The sequence below is a fragment of the Arachis stenosperma genome, chromosome 9, assembly GCF_014773155.1.
Source record: "Arachis stenosperma cultivar V10309 chromosome 9, arast.V10309.gnm1.PFL2, whole genome shotgun sequence".
Taxonomy (NCBI): domain Eukaryota; kingdom Viridiplantae; phylum Streptophyta; class Magnoliopsida; order Fabales; family Fabaceae; genus Arachis; species Arachis stenosperma.
Window position 1 is genome coordinate 71333206 of NC_080385.1, and position 8556 is coordinate 71341761.

An 8556-nucleotide genomic window follows, 5' to 3' on the forward strand; every position below is an offset into this window, starting at 1 on the left:
TTGAGGAAGGGTCGCCTAGAGTAGTTCACTACAATGAGGGAGCAAACTCCCAACTTCAGAGAGAAGAGCTCGACTTGTTACCCGAAATCCAAGAAAGAGCTCGGATCAGGGAAGAAGCTCTAAAGCGCCGAATGGCTTCCAGATATAATCAAAAGGTAGTGCCGAGAAGTTTTGCAGAGAATGATCTTATCCTAATCCGAAATAATACTGGAACAACCCGACCCGGAGAAGGGAAGCTGGCAGCAAACTGGAAAGGACCCTACCGAGTCATAAAAGTACTTGGGAAGGGCTACTACAGACTGTCCGAGCTTGATGGACGAGAGCTTCCCCGGTAATGGCACGCCTGCAACCTAAGAAGGTACTACAATTAGAAAAGGTAAAGGATCTCACTAAATGGATGCGCTCTTTTTCCTAAAAAGGTTTTTTAATGAGGCAACAAGTTGAGATTCAGACAATCCCATATGTATATATTCGCACTTTTTCCTTTAAATAAAATATATTTTAGATATTCTACAAAGATTTCAAGACGCATTTATCTGAAGCATTCATCATCCGATTATAAAGCAACAGATCGGCAGAAAGTGAAAAACAATTTCACTGCACGATCACGATAAAGACAACCGTCTGATAAAGGTGAAAACGCGATTCACCCAAAGAACGGTCTAGAGATGACAACCACTTTCTACAAATCGGAAAAGATGAACACTGAATAATGTAAGAAGTTATCAAAAGTGATCTAAAAAAGAACCTGACGAGGTCTTACGAATCGCTAAAATAATAACTTAAGGACTGGTCGAACGTTAAGAAGTTGAACCAAGTACACCCAAGTTATAAGTAAACCCTAGAAAGAGGTCTGGCCAACCTTATTAAAGAGGATTACTTTAACTAAGAAGGGCCTGACATAACAAAGTCAGCCCAAAGCAAAAAAGTTATACAAAGTAGTCCCTGAAAGAGATCTGACAAAGATCAAAGAAAGAGGACTACAAAAAATAACTTAAAGGAGACCGACATAACCAAGTTAGACTCCTACCACTAAAAAGTTATACAAGTAGTCCCTGAAAGAGATCTGACAAAGATCTAAGAAAGAGGACTACAAAAAATAACTTAAAGGAGACCGACATAACCAAGTCGGACTCCTACCACTAAAAAGTTATACAAATAGTCCCTGAAAGAGATCTGACAAAGATCCAAGAAAAAGGACTACAAAAAATAACTCAAAGGAGACCGACATAACCAAGTCGGACTCCTACCACTAAAAAGTTATACAAGTAGTCCCTGAAAGAGATCTGACAAAGATCAAAGAAAGAGGACTACAAAAAAAATAACTTAAATGAGACCGACATAACCAAGTCGGACTCCTACCACTAAAAAGTTATACAAGTAGTCCCTAAAAGAGATCTGACAAAGATCCAAGAAAGAGGACTACAAAAAATAACTTAAAGGAGACCGACATAACCAAGTCGGACTCCTACCACTAAAAAGTTATCTAAGTAATCCCTGAAAGAGATCTAACAAAGATCCAAAAAAGAGGATTACAGAAATAACTTAAAGGGGGACCAGCGCAAAAGAACCACCAAAAAACAAGTTGGACCCATAAGGCACAAACTCTTTGGATCCAAGCCATAAACAAGGCAATCCCAAGAGGTCGAGCTACAAGGTTCCAGCATTCTCAGAAAGCAGAAGAGAAAACAAGTCAAAAACCTTCATATAATCCACAAAGTTATAAGAGCATCGGCGGCTATCAAAACCTACTAAAAATAGCGAGCTACTTTTTGTTTTTTAAAAACAAAGTTGCTAAAATAAGCAACTAGAAACCGTCAATAAAACAAATAAAGTTTTAAAGAGCCCACAAGCCGGGCCAACTGCACAAATATCTAGAAAGAGATCAGCAAACATCGGGAGCCTTCTTGGCATCATCAGGACAAGAAGAGGAGGACGAGTCTGAAGGGGCACAGCATCTACAGTTCCATCATCCCGATTCAGGATCTGGCAATCCGGATCAGACGTAACGGGAGGAACCGAGGAGGTCGACACCTTGAGAGAAGGCACTGGAGGAGGATCAGCATCATCATCATCCTGGTCATTAGGGACAATCTTACCATCCCTCACGACATTGTCTAGACTGATGAGAGTCAAGTCGGCATCAGGAGCGACAATTCGGAACTGCTCCATCAGGTTCTCGGAGGTGGCAGTCACGCTGCCCACCAGATGACCCTGAAGCTCACCATAATTAACCTGAGCAGTCTCCAAATCATCCCAGAGACGCATCAACTCCCTATAAGCCGAGACATAGCTATCCTTGTGCTTCAATGCCATGTCCTCAGCCAGTTTCAAAGAAGCAGCAAGGGCAATAGAGCTAGCCTTCTCACCCTCCAGCTCCTTCTCCACCTTTGCCAACTTCACCTCCAACTCCTACTTTAGACCCTTGATCCGATCAAATTCTGACTTGGCTTCCTCCATAAAAGATTTGGTGGCATGAATCAGAATCCCCTGAACTGTTCAGAAAATAGCTGCACCTATATGAGCCATCTTCACGCTATTTTTAGTGATAAAATCCAAATGCCGAAGAAGAGACACATCGTCCATGGAAAGCCCACCATAAGGGGCAATTTGCTGGTCAACAAACTCGATGGCATCAAAGTCCGGGGCATCCAAGTTAAAAGGCTCGGATGTTTTTTGCTTTTTCAAAGGAGGGACACCAGAAGCAGCGGCAGAAGTCTGAGGAGGATCGACCTGATGAAACCGAGGAGTAGGAATTACTTTCCTCGGTCCAAGGGAACTCGACACAGGAGGCTTCACGGGAACCTGTGAAGATCCCTCGCTGGCCACCTTGGCCGAGATGTTCAGGGCAGCAGTCGCCTTCTTTGCCCTTTTGAAGGCCTTCATAGAGTCGTTGTTCTTTGACATCTCTATAAACACAAAAACAGCCATGACAAAGAGTCACAAAAGTGGAAGAAAAAGGAAATAAGTATAGAAACAAGCTAGGTAAATAGACAAACAATACCCAAAGCAGTCCGAACCAAGGACGGATCATTCAAAAATATTTTTGTATCAAGATGAGGTGGTTTCCCCCAGAGATCCTCAAGAATAACTACAAAAGCGCATTCAACATCATCAAGCATCTCCCAAGTGTAGCGAGACACTCTTACATCCTTCTGCCACTCTAGGGGGAAGGAGGGCTCGTCATTTTCATCAAGAAAAAAGGGGCGGGCCCCCTCAACAGCTCAAACTTTAAAAAAGTAGCTCTTGAAGTCCTTAAAGGACTCGTCATACATCGCAAACACTTTATGGCCCTGGGCGGACGGGAAATAAACCCAAGAAGCTTTCTTTTTTGAAGAACCACCAGGCTTGGCAGAAACAAACAAGTAAAAAAATAGAGTCTCGGAAGGTGTTACATCTAGTTCACGGCAGAGAAGTTGAAAATTTTTTATAAAACCCCAGGAATTGGGGTGAAGCTGGGATGGAGCAATATTACACGACCACAACAGGTCGGTCTTAAAAGCAGTAAAAGGAAAATAAATGTTCAGCTGACTGAAAAAGTATTCGTAAGCATAAAAGAAGAGACGCTCTCCCTCAACAGAAGTCGGAAAGCAAACTCTCTCGTCAGAATCAGGGGCAACAAGCTCGTAATCCTCCTCATGGGCATTGTTACCACAAATCCTATGGCGCTTCCTCAGTTCTGTGCAAAACTCAGCATCCACAACAGAAACACACAACAAAACAAGGGAGTCCAGCCAGTCGGACATCCCCTCGGGAACTCTGGACGATATCTCTATAATATTATTGCGAGAAGACATGAGGCCAACTAATCCTACAAGCAAGAAAAGAAAATAAGGTTACTATAAAACATCTTGGACAAGGGGTAAAAACAACTCGACGGACGAACAACAAAGGAAAGCCCCAAGATCCAAACCAAAATCCTGGGGCATCCTTTGGAAGCAATAACAGAGCAATGATTCAAGAAATCTCTACAGCTTACGCCCTGGCACTCATCGAAAAGAAAATAAAGTCTCAAAGGAAGCAAAGGAAGTAAAAACAAAAACACAAAGTCACCACCTTTTCTACAACCTATTGATGAGCGGATAATTTGTATACTTTTTGGCATTGTTTTTAGTATGTTTTTGATATGATCTAGTTAGTTTTTAGTATATTTTTATTAGTTTTTAGTTAAAATTCACTTTTCTAGACTTTACTATGAGTTTGTGTGTTTTTCTGTGATTTCAGGTATTTTCTGGCTGAAATTGAGGGACCTGAGCAAAAATCTGATTCAGAGACCAAAAAGGACTGCAGATGCTGTTGGATTCTGACCTCCCTGCACTCGAAGTGGATTTTCTGGAGCTACAAAAGCCCAATTGGCGCGCTCTCAACGGCGTTGGAAAGTAGACATCCTGGGCTTTCCAGCAATATATAATAGTCCATACTTTGCCCAAGATTTGATGGCCCAAACCGGCGTTCAAAGTCACCTCAAGAAATCCCAGCGTTAAACGCTGGAACTGGCACCTAATTGGGAGTTAAACGCCCAAACTGGCACCAAAGCTGGTGTTTAACTCCAAGAAGAGTCTCTACACGAAATTGCTTCACTGCTCAGCCCAAGCACACACCAAGTGGGCCCGGAAGAGGATTTTTATGTCATTTACTTATTTATGTACACCCTAGGCTACTAGTTTCTTATAAGTAGGACCTTTTACTATTGTATAGAAATCTTTTGATCACTTTTAGATCTCTAGATCATCTTTGGACATTTTAGTTCTTAGATCTTTGGGAGGCTGGCCATTCGGCCATGCCTAGACCTTGTTCTTATGTATTTTCAACGGTGGAGTTTCTACACACCATAGATTAAGGTGTGGAGCTCTGCTGTACCTCGAGTATTAATGTAATTACTATTGTTCTTCCATTCAATTCCACTTGTTCTTTTACCAAGATATCACTTGTTCTTCAACATGATGAAGGTGATGATTGACGCCCATCACCATTCTCACTCATGAACAAGGTGACTGACAACCATTCTTGTTCTACACGCATTTGAGGCTTAGTGAATATCTCTTGGATTTCTGATTGCATGATGCATGGTTGATCGCCTGACAACCGAGTGCTCGCCTGACAAACGAGCCAGCCATTCCGTGAGATCAGAGTCTTCGTGGTATAGGCAAGAACTGATGGCAGCATTCAAGAGAATCCGGAAGGTCTAACCTTGTCTGTGGTATTCTGAGTAGGATTCAATGATTGAATGACTGTGACGTGCTTCAAACCTGTAACCTACTGGGCGTTAGTGACAGACGCAAAAGAGTTATTCTATTCCGGTAGGGGAGGGAACCAAACCGGTGATTGGCAGTACTGTGACAGAGTGCGTGCATTAGCTTTCACTGCGCGGATGGGAGGTAGCTGCTGACAACAGTGAAACCCTACACGAGCTTGCCATGGAAAGGAGTAAGAAGGGTTGGATGAAGACAGTAGAAAAGCAGAGAGACAGAAGGGAAGGCATCTTCATACGCTTGTCTGAAGCTCTTACACCAATGATATACATAAGTATCACTATCTTTATCTTTTATATTATTTTCGTTCATCACCATATACATCTGAGTTTGCCTGACTAAGATTTACAAGATGACCATAGCTTGCTTCAATACTAACAATCTCCGTGGGATCGACCCTTACTCACGTAAGGTTTATTACTTGGACGACCCAGTGCACTTGCTGGTTAGTTGTGCGAAGTTGTGTAATGCCATGGTATTGAGCGCACCAAGTTTTTGGAGCCATTACCGGGGATTATGAGAGTTGTGAAAAGTATAGTTCACAATTTCGCGCACCAAGTTTTTGGCGCCGTTGCCGGGGATTGTTCAAGTTTTGAGCAAGCTTTTGGTAACATCAGTGCCAAGATCCGGCAACAACATCAAGTTGTTGGTGTTCTTGCCCGGGGATTGTTCTAGTTTGGACAACTGACGGTTCATCTTGTTGCTTAGATTAGGTATTTTTTTCGAAATTCTTGAAGATGAATTCTAGAGTTTCATGATGATTTGTTGAAATCTGGCTGGCTGAGAAGCCATGTCTAATCTGATTGGACCGAGGTTTCAACTTATCACCACAAGAGCTTGTTGATTTTAATCAATCTTGCTTTTGGAGCAGTGATCTGCTAAGGCTTGGCTGACCTTTGGTCATGTCTAGTGTTTTGGACCGAAGCTTTCTTTGAAAGCTTGGCTGGCTGTGAAGCCATGTCTAATTCCTGGACCGGAGTCTTAGACTAGCATTGCACTGATTCCTGGAATTCTCATTAAGAATTTTGATACCTTTTCCCACTTAATTTTCGAAAAACACAAAAAATTACAAAATCATAAAAAAAAAAACCAAAAATATTTCTTGTTTTAGTCTAGTGTCTCATCTTAAGTTTGGTGTCAAATGCATGTTTTTGTTATGTTTTTCGAATCCATGCATGTACTTCTTTGCTTTGATCTTTAAATTCTATTGACTTGAGTGTTCATGTGTCTCATATAGTGTCAGTAGCACACAAACTGCTAAGTTTGGTGTCTTGCATGCATTGTTATTTGATTCTTGTTGCATTTTGATTATTAAAAATCCAAAAATATTTTTAATTTGTGTCTTTTCAAGTCAATAATACAAAGAATTGAAGATTCAAAACATACTGCAGAGGAATTATACAGAAAAAGCTGAGCATTCAAAAATGCCCAGTGAAGAAGGCAGACTGGCGTTTAAACGCCAGCCAGGGTACCTGGTTGGGCGTTTAACGCCCAAAAAGGTAGCATTTTGGGCGTTAAACGCCAGAATGTATACCATTCTGGGCGTTTAACGCCAGGATGGTGCTAGGAGGAAGATTTTGTTTTCAAATCAATTTTTTTTCAAGTTTTTCAAAATCAAATCTTTTTCAAATCATATCTTTTCAATCAAATGTTTTCAAAATCAATTTCTTTCCTTTTTCAAAGATACTTACTAACAATTAATGATTTGATTGAACATCTCAAATTTGTTGCCTTTTCTGTTGAGAAAGGTTTTTATGTTTGAATCATATCTTTTCTTGTTAGGCAAGTCATTAATTTTTAAAATCAAATCTTTTCAAATTGTTTTCAAGTCATATCTTTTAAAATTGTTTTCAAATCATATCTTTTCAATCAAATGTTTTAAAACCAATCATATCTTCTTAACCACATCTTTTTCAAAATAGTTTTCAATCAAATCTTTTTAACTTCTAATTTCAAATTCTTTTTCAAAAATCACTTGATTTCTTTTTCACTTTTTTTTCAAAAATCAATTAATGTCTTTCAAAAATGTTTTCAAAATATTTTAATTAATTTTCGAAAAATTACTTCCCTCCTTCTCACATCCTTCTATTTATGGAGTACCACTCCTTCTCAATGCACAAATTCGAACCTTATCTATTAAAAGTTCGAATTCTCCTTCTCCTTCTTCTTTCTATTTCTCTTTTCCTCTGACACCTAAAGGAATCTCTATACTGTGACATAGAGGATTCCACATCTTCTTGTTCTCTTCTCTTTCATATGAGCAGGAGCAGAGACAAAGGCATTCTTGTTGAAGCTGATCCTGAACCTGAAAGGACCTTGAAGAGAAAGCTAAGAGAAGCCAAAGCACAACTCTCTTTAGAGGACCTGACCGAATTCTTCAAAGAAGAAGAGCACATGGCAGCCGAAAACAACAACAATGCCAACAATGCAAGGAAGGTGCTGGGTGACTTCACTGCACCTACTCCCGACTTCTATGGGAGAAGCATCTCTATCCCTGCCATTGGAGCAAACAACTTTGAGCTTAAGCCTCAATTAGTTTCTCTAATGCAACAGAATTGCAAGTTCCATGGACTTCCAATGGAAGATCCTCATCAGTTCTTAGCTGAATTCTTGCAAATCTGTGACACAGTCAAGACTAATGGGGTTAACCCTGAGGTCTATAGACTGATGCTATTCCCTTTTGCTGTAAGAGACAGAGCTAGAATATGGTTGGATTCTCAACCTAAAGAAAGCCTGGACTCTTGGGAAAAGCTAGTCAATGCCTTCTTGGCAAAGTTCTTTCCACCACAAAGATGGAGTAAGCTTAGAGTGGAAGTCCAAACCTTCAGACAGAAGGATGGAGAATCCCTCTATGAAGCTTGGGAAAGATACAAACAATTAATCAGAAGATGTCCTTCAGACATGCTTTCTGAATGGAGCATCATAGGTATTTTCTATGATGGTCTCTCTGAACTATCTAAGATGTCCTTGGATAGCTCTGCTGGAGGATCTCTTCATCTGAAGAAGACGCCTGCAGAAGCTCAAGAATTGATTGAAATGGTTGCAAATAACCAATTCATGTACACTTCTGAAAGGAATCCTGTGAACAATGGGACTAGTCAGAAGAAAGGAGTTCTTGAGATTGACACTCTGAATGCCATATTGGCTCAGAACAAGATATTGACTCAACAAGTCAATTTGATCTCTCAAAGTCTGTCTGGAATGCAAAATGCACCAAACAGTACTAAGGAAGCTTCATCTAAGGAAGAAGCTTATGATCCTGAGAACCCTTCAATGGAAGAAGTGAATTACCTAGGAGAACCCT

The 8556-nt window shown here is 40.6% G+C and overlaps 1 non-coding gene across 1 annotated transcript; it reads right to left on the reverse strand.

Moving 5' to 3' along the window:
• Window positions 1–8051: 8051 nt before the first annotated feature.
• LOC130952993 (small nucleolar RNA R71) lies at window positions 8052–8159 on the reverse strand. Its single transcript, XR_009075167.1, has one exon. It is a non-coding gene; the product is annotated as a small nucleolar RNA R71 (small nucleolar RNA).
• Between the last annotated feature and the right edge of the window lie 397 nt (window positions 8160–8556).